General features: G+C 45.6%; 1 protein-coding gene across 1 annotated transcript in view; it reads left to right on the top strand.

Annotated features, from left to right (window-relative positions):
- The window catches only part of LOC126092240 (serine protease inhibitor dipetalogastin), a 284,082-nt gene that overhangs the window by 194,185 nt on the left and 69,278 nt on the right, over nt 1-20,619 (top strand). The gene's annotated exons all lie outside the window — the stretch shown is intronic.

Raw genomic sequence — 20,619 nt, forward strand, 5'->3', positions numbered from 1 at the left:
CCCATTAAGTTTTGGCCGTTTAATGCTGGAGGTGACTGAACATATCTGTGACACTGGTCACATTATTTATTTCACCTGGCAAGATTATGGCCATCAGGCAATCTTCTGCATCTAACCATATTCCACATTACTTTTGTTATGATAAACATGTTTTAATATACAAGATTATAGACCGTTTAGTAATTACTATAGTGCAGAAAGAACAAGAAACACAGTTTACATTCATTCATGTCAAAAACAATAGGGGCAAATTACAGGAATCTTCGTACATCCATATTTAAATTGGATGATGGTGGGACATCAGCTGGTGTAATTGTTATTAAAAATGAAACTCCTCCAGCTGTACTTAAGATTTCATATTTATTTGGCTCCTAGTTTCGACGTTGCGTCAACACCATCTTCAGGCCCGTACACTTTGATGGTTCGATTGTGTGTGGCTGGGTACTAGAAGTCCGCGTTGAGACCAATACGTGCTCCACATGGATCCATATGGAGCACGTATTGGTCTCACCGCGGACTTTTAGTGCTCAGCCACGTACAACTGATATCATCAAAGTGTACGGGCCTGAAGATGGCGTTGATCCATGTGGAGAACATATTGGTCTCACCGCGGACTTCTAGTACTCAGCCACACATAATTGATATCGTCAAAGCGTACGGGCCTGAAGCTGGCGTTGACGCAACGTCGACACTAGGAGCCAAATAAATGTATGAAATCTTATGTACAGCTGGAGGAGTTTCATTCTTAACAATAAAAAAAAGTTACAGAAAGGTACGTTTAAATTACGGAGGCTAGTGGTAATGCACGTGAGAGGAGCGCTGAGGAGGAGGGAGGGGAGAAAGTAGAATGCGATGAAACATGATTAATGAAGATAGGGGAAACGTAAGTGATGTCACTGATTGAGGAACAAAGAGAGAAAGAGGAATGTATGGGAATTTTTGCTTTAGTGTTTGACAGAGGAAAAATTGAACATACACATCAATTTTTGGAGAAACATTGTCAGGGCGACAGTTCAAAACGCTATATGTGTTTGAAATTGCTAATCTGACTAAGAAAATTAATTGGGAGACAGGCACACCTTTAAAACCAAAGCTTAATTACGGTGTGTAAATGTTTTACCTAAAACAATTAAATGTTAAGGCTCTAGCTGTGGATCCTAAAGTGGAGAATTGCGTAATACTGAAAACGCGATTAATTGAAGGTGTCAACAGAAACGAGTTTTAAATGAACACATTTATTTATTCACAACTGCGTGATAAACTGCCTGACAAATTGCCTGACTGCCCAATTAAAAAATTGCATTATTTGATTTACACCAAGTTAAACTGCTGGTACCCCGAGTTCTTTGAAGGGTTTGAGAATGCGCCCTGTAAATGTAATTGCCGTTCTGAAATGCCACACGAGTTGCTAACTAAATGTACAGTGTGACTATTTGCTGACTACTAGACTGAAAAATACACTCCTGGAAATTGAAATAAGAACACCGTGAATTCATTGTCCCAGGAAGGGGAAACTTTATTGACACATTCCTGGGGTCAGATACATCACATGATCACACTGACAGAACCACAGGCACATAGACACAGGCAACAGAGCATGCACAATGTCGGCACTAGTACAGTGTAAATCCACTTTTCGCAGCAATGCAGGCTGCTATTCTCCCATGGAGACGATCGTAGAGATGCTGGATGTAGTCCTGTGGAACGGCTTGCCATGCCATTTCCACCTGGCGCCTCAGTTGGACCAGCGTTCGTGCTGGACGTGCAGACCGCGTGAGACGACGCTTCATCCAGTCCCAAACATGCTCAATAGGGGACAGATCCGGAGATCTTGCTGGCCAGGGTAGTTGACTTACACCTTCTAGAGCACGTTGGGTGGCACGGGATACATGCGGACGTGCATTGTCCTGTTGGAACAGCAAGTTCCCTTGCCGGTCTAGGAATGGTAGAACGATGGGTTCGATGACGGTTTGGATGTACCGTGCACTATTCAGTGTCCCCTCGACGATCACCAGTGGTGTACGGCCAGTGTAGGAGATCGCTCCCCACACCATGATGCCGGGTGTTGGCCCTGTGTGCCTCGGTCGTATGCAGTCCTGATTGTGGCGCTCACCTGCACGGCGCCAAACACGCATACGACCATCATTGGCACCAAGGCAGAAGCGACTCTCATCGCTGAAGACGACACGTCTCCATTCGTCCCTCCATTCACGCCTGTCGCGACACCACTGGAGGCGGGCTGCACGATGTTGGGGCGTGAGCGGAAGACGGCCTAACGGTGTGCGGGACCGTAGCCCAGCTTCATGGAGACGGTTGCGAATGGTCCTCGCCGATACCCCAGGAGCAACAGTGTCCCTAATTTGCTGGGAAGTGGCGGTGCGGTCCCCTACGGCACTGCGTAGGATCCTACGGTCTTGGCGTGCATCCGTGCGTCGCTGCGGTCCGGTCCCAGGTCGACGGGCACGTGCACCTTCCGCCGACCACTGGCGACAACATCGATGTACTGTGGAGACCTCACGCCCCACGTGTTGAGCAATTCGGCGGTACGTCCACCCGGCCTCCCGCATGCCCACTATACGCTCTCGCTCAAAGTCCGTCAACTGCACATACGGTTCACGTCCACGCTGTCGCGGCATGCTACCAGTGTTAAAGACTGCGATGGAGCTCCGTATGCCACGGCAAACTGGCTGACACTGACGGCGGCGGTGCACAAATGCTGCGCAGCTAGCGCCATTCGACGGCCAACACCGCGGTTCCTGGCGTGTCCGCTGTGCCGTGCGTGTGATCATTGCTTGTACAGCCCTCTCGCAGTGTCCAGAGCAAGTATGGTGGGTCTGACAAACCGGTGTCAATGTGTTCTTTTTTCCATTTCCAGGAGTGTACATTCATTTACTAATGCAGTGTATGATGTGGGGCAGAACTGAAATTATCTGACTTCATTCTAACCAACGATTGTTCTAAGGTGCCGATGCTGCTAATAGTGCTCACTGTATCAGCATGAGACGCGCAGTGTGTTGCCGTCGCGACTGGCTGTCTGGTCCTAAGATAGTAAAAACTCTGCTCAAGTCTAGGTCCTTATATTACAACATCCTTTGTTTCTCTTGTAAAGCATGAGATTGTTATCTTTTGAAGGCACAATTCTGAACAAGGCACAGCGCTGGCTCCCATTGATAAAAGTTGTTTCGCTCCGCACTGCACGGCTGTTAGGCTGGAGGCGTGACGTAAACGAATAACAGCTACCGGTCCCGTGGGGAATCTCCTGACACTGCAACTTTCACTCTGACAATACCCCACACTACCTGCCTTGTTCTCTGCGAATTCCAGAGTCCTTGCTGGCTGCCGGGGTTCACTTCTTCTTTATGTCGGACCCTGACTTGCCTGTGTGTACGCTGTCCCTAAGCACTCTCACAAAGCAAACAGAAAGAACACCCACACCATGTAAAATATAGTGAAATCATGAAGTTAGTTAGAGGTCAGTAAATACCGTCACTGCAGGACAGTTTGCTTTTCTAAGTTACTGTTGGAATATTCCACCTCACCATCATCCTCTTAGTCGAATGTAATTCTCACACTAAATGAAAAGAGACACGCCACTTTTCAGCAGAAAGAAGTGTTTCATATTATTGTTTAAAGCAACAGGACAGCGAAAGAGTTGGTGAATTTTTTTTAATTAAATTGCCATCATTTGAATGTATATTGTATGTTATTCATTTATTTCACACTAATACGATTTCGACTTTATAGCCACTATCGGGTGAAAAGGTGAAAAACATCATTAACTGTCCGACAAGTCATCGAAATATTAAAACACATATATTGTCATACACACCAGTCATCACATTAGAAGATCGGAATGTGAATTAAGAAAAGGTATCTCAGCTGACTTTACGCGTAGCTGCCATTATGCTGAGCAGACACACTTTAACGCATAATGCTGATTTAACAGTGCTGTTGCAGGAACGAACCAAGTCCAAACATGTTAGCCACTCATTCCGTGATGCCCAGTGCCAGTATAGGCATTCCTTCGAGGTGCGCTGCCCTTCATCACAACGCATTTCGGGGGCAGGGAAGCGACGCCAATGTTTTTCCCCTAAAATCATTTTATGCTCAAAATATCCACGGGTGTGCTGCCAGTCTATAGTGTCCAATGGGCACAATATTTCGGCGATCATACATGTCGCCATCATCAGGTGAACTGACGGACTGAGCTCCTGTGAACGTGCCGGCACGGAGATCCGTACGCTATGGCTGCTCAGAGGGAACTGGGTTCGGTCGCGGCGGCGGCCGATTTAAATACCCTCCGCCCGCGGCGCGCTCCCTCCGCCGTCCGCGCCCCGCGCCACGGTCGCGCGGTGGAACAGATTGCGACGGCGTCTGAGATGACGTCGGAGTGATGGCTCTGTCCGCCGTGGTCGTCACAACTATACGTTTGCTCGATTTACTCTTGATTAACCCAATCGCTGGTTCCCAAGCCTTGCTAAGATTATAGCCACAGTCACGGTTTATGAGGTCGTCATTGGTGCGAATTTCGATGGCCTCTCTAACAACGCTGTCCCAGTATCTCGACGTCTGTACCAGAATCCTCGTGCGGTCATACACGTTCACAGGAGCTCAGTCCGTCAGTTCACCTGATGATGGCGACATGTATGATCCCCGAAATATTGTGCCCGTTGGACACTATAGACCGGCAGCACACCCGTGGATATTTTGATTATCAAATACGCCGGGAGAAACTCAAGAATCACATCATTTTATGCTATTTACCATAAATTATTTTCTGTCACCTATTTACTACTTTTGGGCCAACGGCCTTGCCGCAGTGGTAACACCAGTTCCCATCAGATCATCAAAGTTAAGCGCTGTCGGGCTGGGCTAGCACTTGGATGGAGGACCATCCGGTGTGCCGCGCGCTGTTGGAAGCCCTTGTGAGGCCCAACTGAGGAGTTATTTCATTAAGAAGTAGACTGATATACGGATTGGAGAGCGGTGTCCTGATCACATTCCCCTCCACAACAGCATCGAGCGACGCCAGTGGGCTGATGATGACACGGCGGCCGGTTGGTATATTTGGGCCTTCGTGATCTGTTCAGGCGGAGTTTAGCTTATTTACTATTTTTACTAAACACAGATATTGCATGCAGAGGATGCAGGAGTTAATGTACACTTAATAAAATGTGGGCTTTAACTGCTAATGTTCCCTCCAGTTACAACTTTCCCCTGAGTTTTGGATGCAGTTGCCGATGTATCTCTGAGAATGTCTCCCGTAGATGACGATGAAAAGTCAGTGGAGACTTCTATGCATTGACCGCAGACTCTCAGCCTGTATGTTTTGACTCAAGTAACCTACAGAGAAACCACCATAGCTCACGTATTAATAGATTAATTGCTAGTTTCGCTCAACACACATGAGCTTTTTCAGATACTGATTCCCTGATGGCGACACGTCTATCCACCACACTACACCATATCACACGTTTTGTTGCCGATGGTGCGAGGTGGAGTTGTAAACCTCTAACGTGTTACCATAAGGGCAACGAATACCTGTAGATGCTCACTTCTGGTGAGTGAAAACTAGTAACAAATCAAATAATACGTGAGCTGTGGAGGTTTATCGGTACATTGCTTTCCAATACGTTACTTGTGCAGTTTTTCTGTAAGTTACCCGTGGCCCTAGAGCAAGGAAGCAATTACTATCGTCAATCACAGCAGCGTCTTATTCCCTTTCTGACACACTCCTAGACTACGCCGTTCAAGCCACAGGACGTATCAGTGTGGCCTCTGTTTGATCAAGCTGAAACATTCCTGATAAAATATACCCTCATTTCCGTCGCTGCCACATGGCACTTAGCAAAAAAAAATGGCTCTGAGCACTATGGGACTTAACTTCTGTGGTCATCAGTCCCCTAGAACTTAGAACTACTTAAACCTAACTAACCTAAGGACATCACACACATCCATGCCCGAGGCAGGATTCGAACCTGCGACCGTAGCAGTCGCGCGGTTCCGGACTGAGCGCCTTAACCGCGAGACCACCGCCGCCGGCGGCACTTAGCAGATGCAGTACTTTGCTATTGCACTGCTTCATTTTCCGCTATGAAGATCCAACCAGGGCCTTCCGGGACAGCGGATGCATCTTTCCTTCCGCGACGTCAGAGTATACTGGCGACCAATAATATAGCACTCTGCAAGTCGTATGCCATGTCCGCGCACTGGAAAGTGAAATTGTGTTGGTACTTTGTACCTAATGCTTTTACATAACGGCACTACTTGGCAACGCAGATTTATAGTTCTTAACTACCCTACATGTAGATGCAGTTTTACGTTTCTCAAGAAACAATTTTACGAATAATTATAAAAATGTCACAGCAACTGTTTAGTACATTAGAATATTTTTATTACAAAAAATTCGAAAAAGGTGTAATAACACTGTTATCCCAATTTTCATGAAACTGTATTCTTACCCTACTGCCCATTATACAAACAAACTGGGAAACAAGTTTTGCTGAGTCACACGTAAAAGATTTTTTTCTACATACACCTTTTCATGAAGAAAGTAATTAAGTAAGCATGAGCTTTACTTGTCAACGGGAATCAAAAGGAACTTTTAGTTTTTATGTCATTTGTAGTTACAAGTTGAAACTGATGTGTCTGTCCAGGTTGCAATGACTGTACAAGTTTATTTATCAGAGATTAATAGCACGCCTACTCTGACGTGCATTGAAACAAAACATAAAATAAGTCACTTCTTGAAATAGAGCAATAATACTTCTGGCTGCTGAAGGCCGGTTAGTTTGTCACTGAGCCTAAGTTTCTTAAACACACACTTAAAGTGAAAGTCAAGTAGGACGCTGAGTGCTAAACTACAAACTGAATGAACAAAGTTTAAGTCACTTAAGGAGCAAAACTGTCTAAGTCAAGTGTATAGCGGTTTGGAAGTCAAACAGGAATGAAATTACAAGCCCATAAGCCTGTCACAACAGCAGAGTCCCCATCTTCCTCGGCGTGGAGATGACGAACACTCTAAGACCGAGATGGCAGCTGCCAAGGTTGCGAAATCAGACGTGAATGGCAGTGACGTGGAGGCCAACCTCGAGCGAGGATCCTGAGTGACAGAATCCTTGCAGAATCGACGCCTGGCCCAGGAAACTCACTCGGAGCGAAATTGTCTGGTCTGGCCCGAGGGCTGCCGCTAGTAGCTACCATTCAAGGCTAGGAAATAGCTGGGCCTATTTGCGATCACATGTCTTGTGAAAGAGAATAGGTCATTGTAGCCAGCAGCGTTTAGCGATGCTTAGGTCACCTCCTGCTGAAACGGTCGGAGCTTGTCTCCTGGAAAATTGTCCCCTGTGTGTTAGGCATATGGGAATCGCTGTCGTGAAGTTGCTTGCTGATATTGTAGACGTTAAGCCTCGGTACAGCAGGAACTGTTACAAATTTTATTTTTCAAAGCATCTTCCATTTTCTTCCTAAAATTCTTCAGTAATACACTCGTGGAAATTGAAATAAGAACACTGTGAATTCATTGTCCCAGGAAGGGGAAACTTTATTGACACATTCCTGGGGTCAGATACATCATATGATCACACTGACAGAACCACAGGCACATAGACACAGGCAACAGAGCATGCACAATGTCGGCACTAGTACAGTGTATAACCACCTTTCTCCCATGGAGACGATCGTAGAGATGCTGGATGTAGTCCTGTGGAACGGCTTGCCATGCCATTTCCACCTGGCGCCTCAGTTGGACCAGCGTTCGTGCTGGACGTGCAGACCGCGTGAGACGACGCTTCATCCAGTCCCAAACATGCTCAATGGGGGACAGATCCGGAGATCTTGCTGGCCAGAGTAGTTGACTTACACCTTCTAGAGCACGTTGGGTGGCACGGGATACATGCGGACGTGCATTGTCCTGTTGGAACAGCCAGTTCCCTTGCCGGTCTAGGAATGGTAGAACGATGGGTTCGATGACGGTTTGGATGTACCGTGCACTATTCAGTGTCCCCTCGACGATCACCAGTGGTGTACGGCCAGTGTAGGAGATCGCTCCCCACACCATGATGCCGGATGTTGGCCCTGTGTGCCTCGGTCATATGCAGTCCTGATTGTGGCGCTCACCTGCACGGCGCCAAACACGCATACGACCATCATTGGCACCAAGGCAGAAGCGACTCTCATCGCTGAAGACGACACGTCTCCATTCGTCCCTCCATTCACGCCTGTCGCGACACCACTGGAGGCGGGCTGCACGATGCTGGGGCGTGAGCGGAAGACGGCCTAACGGTGTGCGGGACCGTAGCCCAGCTTCATGGAGACGGTTGCGAATGGTCCTCGCCGATACCCCAGAAGCAACAGTGTCCCTAATTTGCTGGGAAGTGGCGGTGCGGTCCCCTACGGCACTGCGTAGGATCCTACGGTCTTGGCGTGCATCCGTGCGTCGCTGCGGTCCGGTCCCAGGTCGACGGGCACGTGCACCTTCCGCCGACCACTGGCGACAACATCGATGTACTGTGGAGACCTCACGCCCCACGTGTTGAGCAATTCGGCGGTACGTCCACCCGGCCTCCCGCATGCCCACTATACGCCCTCGCTCAAAGTCCGTCAACTGCACATACGGTTCACGTCCACGCTGTCGCGGCATGCTACCAGTGTTAAAGACTGCGATGGAGCTCCGTATGCCACGGCAAACTGGCTGACACTGACGGCGGCGGTGCACAAATGCTGCGCAGCTAGCGCCATTCGACGGCCAACACCGCGGTTCCTGGTGTGTCCGCTGTGCCGTGCGTGTGATCATTGCTTGTACAGCCCTCTCGCAGTGTCCGGAGCAAGTATGGTGGGTCTGACACACCGGTGTCAATGTGTTCTTTTTTCCATTTCCAGGAGTGTATGTTGACGGAGTAGTATGCAATATGCTTTAGCATAAAGTTTACTACGTGGATGTTTATATCCTGCTGACCAAAAAACAAATAATTAAGCATGACCTATAGTTGTTGCTGAAGAAAATAGGTTAACTAGTTTGTTCCAGATATAAATTTTTCTGTAACTATTTTATTTGCGACAACTTAAATATAGCATTGTTTCTCTTCTGTCAAATGATATTATGTGGTCATAAAGCTGTAATCATCACATGAAGTAAACCAAATTACGTAAGTGTAACTTGATGGTGGTTCAGTCCTATGGTGTTAGTTCTCCTCTAGGTACTCACCCTTCAACGAGACAGGAAGAGCTTCCAGCGACCCTACACCGCTGACATGTAGGTACAAGATAACGGCCAAAAAAAAAAAAAGAAGATGGTGATTATCTGCAGTCGAAGCACTCACCAACGAATCTGTTAAGAAAATCACTTCTGAAGACTGCAAGAAAGCCATCAGACATCATGGGGAAAGCATGACGTAATGAAGCTATGCTTCAAAATTGACTAGACAAAATGGTTATGTCACTACAGAACGGTAGTGTCAGTGTTACGTCAGGCATCTGTGATAGTGGCGAGAGAGATTTCGGTTGAATTTTTCCGTTTTGACCATAAGAAAGGACAGGTGGATTCAGCTGAGTCTTCAGGACTGTTATTAAGGGGGGTAGGACGTCAAACGGGCCGACTTCGAGAAGGAGAGGCACCACAGGACATTTTAACTTGCACTGTCTATACTTTTACAAATAAATTCATAAAACTTTGTCAGAATGACCAGGAAGGATTCAGGATTCGCATTCATAGCAGTGGAAGTTGAAAACCACAAAAAACAATATTTTTGAAATGTGAAATTTCATGATTTTTTTTCACTTACTGTTGACTGCATTTGTTGCTATAGGTACACTTTTCTTCATAAGTAAGAGAGATTCTTCGATGAATTTTGCACAGATTGCAAACCATACTTACAGGTGTATGAAACTCTAGAATTTAGTTAATCTATGGAAAAATGAATGGGCTGTTACGTTTTAAATTTCGTGTTTAGAGAAAACTCGAATTTTATAGTTAATTATCTCAATTTTTACCACAGTTTTTAGCATATTTGGGAAATTCTAGAGTTTCATACAGCTGTAAGTATGGTTTGTAAGCTGTGCCAAATTCATCGAAGAATCTCTCTTACTTATGAAGAAAAGTGTACCTACAGCAACAAATGCAGCCTACAGTAAGTGAAAAAAATGATGAAATTTCACATGTAAAAAAATTTGTTTTGTTATGTTTTTGAACTTCCTCTGCTATGAGTGTGAATCCTGAATCCTTTCTGGTCATGCTGACAAAGTTTTATGAATTTATTTGTAAAAGTATAGACAGTGCAAACTAAAATGTACTGTGGTTCCTCTGCTGCTCCAAGTCGGCCCGTTTGACGTCCTACCCCCCTTAAGAAGGCTATTGTCAACAACTGAGCCTGATGAAATTCATTCAAGAGCTCTGCCGTTATCAGATAACCTGTGAGTGGGCGGGCGGAACGACCCCTCGGCTGAGAGCCTGAAGCCGTCGGCACACGGACCGTGCATTCGAACGTTGAGCGTGCCGAGTTTATGACATCTTAGCGTGCAAACAGCACGTTGCGAAGTCTTTACGAACGTGCAGAGCAATATACAGCATGACAAATGTTCTGAACGTGCTTTTGAACGCTGATCAGTGAGATGGAAGAACGCAAACTACGTCACATGTACGCAATAAGTCCTCAGTTCAGAGACACGAGATGCCATACTGGCTTCTAGTTGAACCCTGTATGTATGTACAGGGTAACAATTATGACCTATGTGGAACAAAACCGTCATAACTTCTGAACGGTTTGCGTTAGGATGTTCAAACTAAACCGTTGCCCGCGGTGCATGATGGGAATTAGTATGCGAATGCACGGTTTGGCTTAGCGACGAAGCCAACTTTCATTTGGATGAGTTCGTCAATAAGCAAAATTAGAGCTTTTTAGGGACTAAGAATCTGCATTTCGCCATAGAGAAGTGGTGTGCAATGTCCAGTCACGGAATAATTGGTGCGTTATACCTTGACGTCACGGTGACTACCGAACGGTATGTGAAGATTTTGAAAGACGGTTTCCTCGCCATTCTCCAATGTGACACTGATTTCGACTAGATGAGGTTCATGCAAGACGGAGCGCGACCCCATCGAAGCAAGAGGTTGTTTGATGTCCTGGAGCAGCACTTTGGGGAACGCATTCTGGCTCTGGGGTACCCAAAGGCCACTGGCATGCGCCTCGATTTCCACCATATTCTCCGGACCTGAACAAACGCGACTCCTTTTTGTGGGGCTATATAAAAAACAGTGTGTGCAGCAATAACTCAAAAAAGCATTGCTGAGCTGAAAACAGACATTCAGGAGGTCATGGACAGCATCGATGTTCAGACACTTCAGCGGGTCTTGCAGAATTTCGCTATTCGTCTGCGGCACATCATCGCCAATGATGGAAGGCATATCAAACATGTCATAACCTAAATCGGAATATCTGTAGTGGCGTTCAGATATTGATTAAAGTGTGTGCACGCCGTAGTTTTTAATTAATTTACGTTCCTTTTCATACAGTTCAATAATTGTCCCCGTTTGTAACGATCAGCAAATGTCGTTACTTGTACGATCTTCCGTAATACAATGACGGGAAACGTCGTATTGGTGGTTAAGGAATTATTGTAAATTGCGTATTATGAAAGTATGGCGTTTCAAGACAAACGGCATACCGAGGGTCCATAAGAAATGGAATGTTCCTGGTACAGTATGTTATAAGTAAATGGCAGTTAATAACATATACATTGCAGCTTTCAGGAGGCGATGAAATACACTGTATGGTCGTATAACATTCATGGTCGGTATAGCGCAATGAGTAGAGTCGCAGACTTGTAAGGTGTGGCGAGATATGCTGCTGGTCGCGCCTGACTAGATTTAATTTTTTTTTTACTAACCTTCTCGTTTTCTAATAGGTTCTGATACTTTCTTGTTAGTTTAATAAAAGTACATATTCGATGTTATGTAAATATAAGTAAGCTTTTTCTGAGGGGTAAGTTCGTTCGATTAGCTTAATCCACAAGAGGACTTGCAGTACTCGCAGTAAGATATTTTGCACTTGTTTTTTATTTCACTTGTTGTAAAGATTCTGCTTTCAGGTAAAAATAACCTTTGGATTTTACTAAAGAACTGAGAATGATGAAGTAATTTTATCTTATGTGGAGAACTATTGTAAATTTGTATTTGCGCTGTTTCGCTGGAAATGGTACTCTCCTTTTTGCCATACATGTCCAAGGCTATTGAAGTTTTTATTTATGTATACTACGGACGGAACAACACAATTAGCATATGGACAAGGGAGGAAATGTGCGTTTTCATAGAGCTAACGTAGCAATTTCACGCCCGCCCATTTCATAAACTGTGTGATCTGCGGGCCAAATGCAGCCGACAACTGCCGCTGGGGAGCACTGCGATCAGATATACCACGTTGAGGCACTGCACGAGATGAATTGTTTCTGGGCGCTCAGCACCATGTTGAACTCAGCATGCTCAAAATTGACGTTCGAAAGCATGTCCCGTGTGTCGACGGCATCCCCAACCCCACTCATGTTGGCGGTAGGGACCTTCTGCTATACCATACAGTGTGCGAGGATCCGAGGCTACGCAACTACAGAAACTCGGTATCATTTCGTTGCAGTACTTGGTAGTAAACAGCTGTCGCTCGTTAATAACCGCCATTTTGGGATTCATACGTTCGTTTCCGCCACCTTGGAAGCAACCATTGCACCCTTACCCTTAGTTTATATCAAGATATTCGCCGTAGACCACGCATACCAAAGCTGACCGTGTTTAAGACACGAATATTGGGTTTTGCAGCGCTAGAGATCAGCCTCATTGTTTTGTCAATTTTAAACAGGTAGTCTTTGTTGAGTTTCCCCTGTCCGTGTGCTTACAAAGTATTTCCACCCATGGCTCTTTACCTTAATGTGTGACTGAATCGTGGTGTTCGTCTTCAATAAACGGTTTAAGAACGCTCTTAGGGACTGGATTACTTATTGTTGTGTATGTTTGTACACACGAAGAGGCACCACGAAGGACTTATCCGAATGGGGCGGAAATCCGTAGATGTAATGTACATATACAGACAAACAATGATTACAGTTTCAGAAAAATTGGGTTTTACCAAGCGAAAGTGAGCAAGTCAGTAGCGCTTTGTCTACCAGGTATTTGTCTTGGCACTGACTGTCTTGAAGTCGTCTTGAAGGATATCGTGCCAAATACTGTACAATTGGTGCGTTAGATCGTCACATTCCCGAGCTGATTGGACAGCCCTGCCCCTAATGCTCCAAATGCTCTCAATTTCGGGAGATCCGGCGACTTTGCTTACCAAGGTAGCGTTTTCTAAGCACTAAGACAAACAGTAGAATCTCCCACTGTGTGCGAGTGGGCATTGTCTTGCTGAAATACAAGTCCAGGTTGGCTCGCCTTGAAGGGCAACAACTCTGGGCGTAGAATATCGTCGACGTGTCGCTGTTCTATAAGGTTGCCACGGATGACAATCAAAGGGTTCCTGATACTAAAATGAATGGCACCCCATAGCATCACTCATTGTTGTCGGACCTTACGGGGAGCGACAGTCACGTTGATATCCCAACGCTGTCCGGGGTGTCTCCGGACACGTCTTCGGTCCGGAATTTCACTGGCTGGAGCAGAATTGTGATCAGTGACGGTTTCCGCTTCGAATTTTGCGACCAGATGACCAGCAAAGACGTATTTGGAGATGTCTCGGACAGTGGTGGGATACCAACCGACTGTCGCCCATAACAGGACCCACAACCAAGAATGATGGTCTAGTGTGCCATTTTATTTCATAGAGGACTCCTTTGGTTGTCATCCGCATACAGCGGTAGGTCGACAATAGTGTACTCCCCGATTTGTTGCCCGTCATGGCAAGATGTCCTGGGCTTACATTTCAGTAAGATAATACCCGCCCACATGAAGCGTTCCTACAGTTTGTCTTCGTGCTTGCCGAGCTCTGCCTTGGCCAGTCAGGTCGCGGGATCTCTCCCAAACTGAAAACGTTCGGAGCATTATGGGCAGGATCCTCCAACCAGCTCTGGATTTTGACGATCTAACGCGCCAATTGGACAGAACTTCGCACAATATTCCTCAGGAGTACATCGAACTACTCTGTCAATCGATGCCAAGCCGAACAACAGCTTGGATAGAAGCCACAAGTGGGCCAATGCTTTATTGACTTGCTCAGTTTGTGAAGCACTTTCTATTGAGTAAATCATCCAGTTTTTAATGAAACCAACCGGACTACCGATCACCTTTTGACGCGAGAGAGGCGCTATACACTCACCTAAACTGAGTGACAAAAAAGCATGCTGCATGTCGAAAATTCGGTAGCATTGTTTGAAAATGCATTTTCGTAAACTTTCCATATATCGTCTAATAAATGTGATTCCATAAATAAACCGAGCTGTGTACATAGCGTAGCTCTTCCAGAACGCACTTATGTGCGAGTTTGGACTTGCTAAATGAACGTCTGTTGATCGCCCCACTTGCTATTGTCCAACATTCAGTACTAAAGTAATTCTGAATTCGTTTTCTAAAGAAGAACTCATATTGGACTTGGTCACAGTTTATGCTATTATTCTCGATATCACGCAACATACAGTACTGGCCATTAAAATTGCTGCACCAAGAACAAATACAGATGATAAACGGATATTCATTGGATAAATACATTATACCAGAACTGACATGTGATTACATTTACACGCAATTTGGGTGCATAGATCCTGAGAAATCAGTACTCAGAAAAACCACCTCTGGCCGTAATAACGGCCTTGATACGCTTGAGCATTGAGTCAAACAGAGCCTGGATCACGTGTACAGGTAGAACTGTCCATGCAGCTTCAACACGATACCACAGTTCATCAAGAGTAGTGACTGGCGGATTGTGACGAGCCAGTTGCTCGGCCACCATTGACCAGACGTTTTCAGTTCGTGAGAGATCTGGAGAATGTGCTGGCCAGGGCAGCAGTCGAACATTTTCTGTATCCAGAAAGGCTCGTACAGGACCTGCAACATGCGGTCGTGCATTATCCTACTGAAATGTAGGGTTTCGCAGCGATCGAATGAAGGGTAGAGCCACGGGTCGTAACACATCTGAAATGTAACGTCCACTGTTCAAAGTGCCGTCAATGCGAACAAGAGGTGACCCAGACGTGTAAGTAATGGCACCCCATACCATCACGCCGGGTGATATGCCAGTATGGCGATGATGAATACACGCTTCCAACGTGACGTTTTGTCATTTGTGCACCCAAGTTCGTCGTTGAGTACGCCATCGCAGGCGCTCCTGTCTGTGATGCAGCGTCAAGGATAACCGCAGCCATGGTCTCCGAGCTGATAGTTCATGCTGCTGCAAACGTTGTCGAACTGTTCGTGCAGATGCTTGTTGTCTTGCAAACGTCTCCATCTGTTGACTCAGGGATCGAGACGTGGCTGCACGATCCGTTACAGCCATGCGGATAAGATGCCTGTCATCTCGACTGCTAGTGATAGGAGGCCGTTGGGACCCAGCACGGCGTTCCGTATTACCCCTTTTGAACCCACCGATTCCATATTATGCTAACAGTCATTAGATCTCGACCAACGCGAGCAGCAATGTAGCGATAAGATAAACCGCAATCGCGATAGGCTACAATCGGACCTTTATCAAAGTCGGAAACGTGAAAACGTGATGGTACGCATTTCTCCTCCTTACGCGAGGCATCACAACAACGTTTCACCAGGCAACGCCGGTCAACTACTGTTTGTGTATGAGAAATCGGTTGGAAAATTTCCTCATGTCAGTACGTTGTAGGTGTCGCCACCGGCGCCAACCTTGTGTGAATGCTCTGAAAAGCTAACCATTTGCATATCACAGCATCTTCCTGTCGGTTAAATTTCACGTCTGCAGCACGTCACTTTCGTGGTGCAGGAATTTTAATGGCCAGTAGTGTATATTGGTTTTACTGTTGTTCCGTTACTAGCAAGTTTAAAGCCTGAGAAAGATCGAAATTAATTATACTTGCTGTGGACCATTTTGTTGGGATGAAATTTACTCTGCGCACCCAGCGCGTCCACGCCTCATTTGCCAGTTGGGAAAATGAACACGGTAACCTTGAGCCCTGCCAAGTAATTTCCGTTGTAGCCAGGAACACAGCGATTGCGGGGCACGACAGCACACGCAACCGACTTCAGACGTTCTGCTACAAGAGTTGGCAAATGGTGTAGCATAAAAATCTCAGTGCTACGGTCGCAGGTTCGAATCCTGCCTCGGGCATGGATGTGTGTGATGACCTTAGGTTAGTTAGGTTTAAGTAGTTCTAAGTCTAGGGGACTGATGACCTCAGATGTTAAGTCCCGTAGTGCTTAGAGACATTTGAACCATTAGAACCATCAAAATCTCAATGTCCTGGTAATATGCATAGGTGCCTTTGCCCGAACGCAGCCAATTGGCTTTCGCGGCCTTTTGCAGCTGATGAGAGTTGCTAGATATGAGAACTGCGTAGCTGGTGTTTACCTACCTGCGAGACAGTGGAGGAGCGGTAACCGAGACTCTCTGCACGGCAATCCGGAGACGCCGGTTGTCGGTGAGCAGGTGTGTGTCTGTTGGTACCACAGGCAGCACGAAGGCGCAGCTATGAGATCAGAAGCAGTGTGTGTGCTCTACTGCGAGGGCAGTGCCCTCCAAAGAAACGAGAGGACGGAGTGCAGCAAATCCACTTATAAGGTTTATCTCTTGCTTTGTTTAGTGAATTAATTTCTCTTACGTACTGCATGCTACGAAATGTTGCGTTTCATTTCTTCAGTGTTTACTACGAGTTAAAAAACTAAACAAGCTTTGAAATCAATCAGCAGGATTACCCTCCTTATTCTGGCGTGGTAACTGTATAAAACCACGCGATGATGAATTTCCATGAACCCTCGAAAACTAAATAATAGCAGGCCACCTCATTAAGAACTAACCTCTAAATGCTTGTGCGCGAAAAATGCGGCCATAGACATAGATCTTAAAGTGGGGAATTTACAGAACAAATATCTCACTCTAACTAACCCTCCATGACTGGAGTAATATGTCGGTGATCACTGAGCTGATTGCTAATATCTTCCAGGATATGAATTAGAAGCCTAAAACTTAATGTATGTGAAGGAGTCGACCATAAACAGTCATTAAACTCCACACACATATTTATTCGTAAACACATTTATGAGATCAACATATTAATGAATGATTAAAACCAGTGATAGTTAGCTCCATCAGCCGGCCGGAGTGGTCGTGCGGTTCTAGGCGCTACAGTCTGGAGCCGAGCGACCGTTACGGTCGCAGGTTCGAATCCTGCCTCGGGCATGGATGTGTGTGATGTCCTTAGGTTAGTTAGGTTAAATTAGTTCTAAGTTCTAGGCGACTGATGACCTCAGAAGTTAAGTCGCATAGTGCTCAGAGCCATTTGAAACATTTTTCAGCCAATTAGCTCTATCCAGAATTTATGTCAAGATTACATGAAAAGCAGTGTCACTCACCTATCAGTTATTACTTCTTTCCCTCCTAAGAATTTAGTCTCCCGTTGTTCAGTGATAACTGACAACTATTAAAACCCGTAATACATAATCGGAAAAGTGACTGAAGTTGGTGACTAAAATCCAGAAGACTACTCATTCATTAACAGTGCAAAGTAGATGACACAGGCGATCGTCCCGGATTTCACAAATGTGAAATCAGTTTTACTACTCTACCAGAGCTGCCATTTATGCTCACCGTAGGAAAGACTGCACGGTGCAGACGTGCAGGCCCCTTCACGAAGACGGAATTATCAGCACCTGGGCCGGATTCAAAGATGCAGCACCTTCTACCGCACAGGACCGATCAGGACACTTTCGCATCCTACCGGCCAAAGGCTCTCAAGCGGCACTCACTTACGCCCTGCGTATTCCTTGTCGCCAAAACAGCTCCAGCCTCCAATGGCAGAATAACGTCCCATTGCGATCCAACCACGAGGATTCCTTCCAACAGAGAATCCCGGCAAAAAATAGCACGTTTTTCCCAGCTTCCAATGACAATATGAAATTTCCCCCTCCCCCCTCACCCCTCCCCCCTCCCCCCGCCTACCAAAACATTTCCATTTCAATGCTGCAGTCTGATCTCACACCTCTTTACGCTAACCGCAAGTTATCCTGCCAATGTCCATTGCCTCGCCCTCGCAACCGGATTCGAGAAATCCAGAGAGGACTGCTATCCGCTATGGGGCTAGTGTTTCTGGTAGCTTGCGCGTCCTACGAACGGCGTACTAATCTTCAAAAGAAGTCAGAAAAACAGGGAAAAGTAGCCCCCGACTCCTGTACGCGGTGCCGTACCGCCCCATGCTGGACCTTAACCACCAGCAGTATTTGCCGCCCCCCTGTAGGTTCGGCTGCGGTACCGTACACCGATCACCGACCTGCTCGGCCGAAGCATCTCCCGTCGCTCCGAGTCGAATACTCTGTACATTCGCACGCACTCCAGACAATGACAATCCATCAAAAAGCGTCACCGAGCTAATAAGGAGAGAAATGCAAATTACACAGGGCACCCTACTGCCACTCACAGTGTTTTATGACGTCAATAGCATTTCCCATGTCGAATTTTCCTGTTGTCAGCCTCAGAATGATAAATATATTCCAATTATTAATAAAGTCGGCACGTAAAATGCTTGCCGCGTTTCATCTGAATTTAGCAGCAATTTGCGTTCAGTAAACATTAAAACTAGTGATATTTCCTTCTTCTTCTTTTTCTTCTTCTTCTTCTTTCTCTTCATTTCTTTCTAAGCTAAGGCCCGTTTCCTTCAGTACCCCTCAGTCTACTCCTCAGTCTTCTCCTTCGATGGCCTGTATGTGTTTTACCAGCTGCTGATTTATTTCTTCCGATTTTCGCAATCATCCGTTCATCCATCCTGTCTCTGTGTTCTTTCTATTCATATTTTCTCTTACGTATCCACTCATTAATGGAGTTCACTTTACATCCTTTTCTAATGCTTTCACTTCTCCCTCTCGGTATATACCCTGTAATACTCTACAGCATTTACATTTCCGTGGTTTTCATACGTCTTCTGGTTTCTGATGTTCCAGGTCTTGTCTCATCTGTGTATAACTAGTCTTACTATTGTTTTTTTATATTCTTGCCGTTACACCTTGTCCTACATGTTTGCTGTTCCAAACTGTATCATTTAACAGTTTCAAGAAGGGCCTCAGACGCCCTGGTTGGGGCGGCTGGACGGCTGCTCTCAACACATTTGCCGACAAGTATAGCATTGTAACTATAAATGCAATAAACTCGTTTGTTGTGTCATTTGAATCGATTAAATCTGCTTTAAGTATTCGTAAAAGGTAGATTATGAGATAGTAAAAACAGCATATATTCAAACACTTCTACATTGAAAAAGAAATTGTACACATCGTTCTTACACACAATTTTTGTGAGTGTTGTTTGTTTCAAAACACTCAAGCGTGTAAAGAGCCACATGGCAATTTGGGCACCACCAGACCTTTTCGTTTCGGCACGTTTTTCCCATCTTCCTGTTACTGATAGACGAAAGTAATATGGACGTAACACAGAGCACCGACATACAAGGTGCTATATTCGAGTACAGAATTTAAACACTACGTGATAGCACAATGCAGAGACGCTTCCTTGTGCTGTCTACATGACTACCGACAGAGGGAAGGAAGCGCAGTGGCAACTACGAAGTTTTACGCATTACACGAGAAAGGCTCGGGTGCCGTCCACTTGGCTAACTATCGTTTCAGGCTTTTACTCGGGTTCCGGCAAGTTTAAAAAGAGAGGGAGAGAGAGGGAGATGTATATAAGATAAACCTCTTCCCCCGAAAATTTCTCTTGTTCTTACCTCCTCTGTGTTACCACAGATGACGTGTCACTGATCTCATTAATTCTAAGATGTCAGTACACGCGAGGTGCCTATTTGCTTCCACCGCCCTGGGTGGAATGCATAAGTTCTAATAAATGTTCACCAACTTGCAGTTCTCTATAGTTGTTGTCGTCCCCTGCGCAAAGAACAGCACGTAAATCGTGAATCCGTTATCTAGAGGCTGTAGTAAACTCTTAGCGAGGAACTGATATTGTATGAATTATAAAATTTTCAGTTAGTTTGTTTATATGGGATGCCACTCGCTTTTTTATTAGCAAAATGCGAGAAACTGCACAATTGTATGCCACTTTATGTATCACAAACAATTTCCTTTCTTCACAATTTTATACAAAATAAACAAAACAATGAACTACGTATTTGCGTAATTACTATCAGCTTGTTCTCAGCTATATATCCAAATAACTAGAGCTAGCTAATTAAGTCCTTAACCGATACCAACCAAGGCAGAACAAATGTCTGTCTTCCGAGACGCTGGGATATCTCCGATCTGACAGCCGAACCACTTCGCCCGCCATCCAAGTTAGGCGCGATCCGATCTCCGAAATGCTTCGTCTGCCTATTCATTTATCAGCTGTTCACTATTTTACTGGTAATTAACACTTGAAATAGTGGAATGATAACCTGCTATTGAGTGATGCTTTTACATGAAATGTAAGTAAATAGATTGTTTATTTTTTGTAATATTAATACGAGAAGATGATTATTTTGGCGCGC

Source organism: Schistocerca cancellata, chromosome 7 (assembly GCF_023864275.1).
Source record: "Schistocerca cancellata isolate TAMUIC-IGC-003103 chromosome 7, iqSchCanc2.1, whole genome shotgun sequence".
Classification (NCBI taxonomy): domain Eukaryota; kingdom Metazoa; phylum Arthropoda; class Insecta; order Orthoptera; family Acrididae; genus Schistocerca; species Schistocerca cancellata.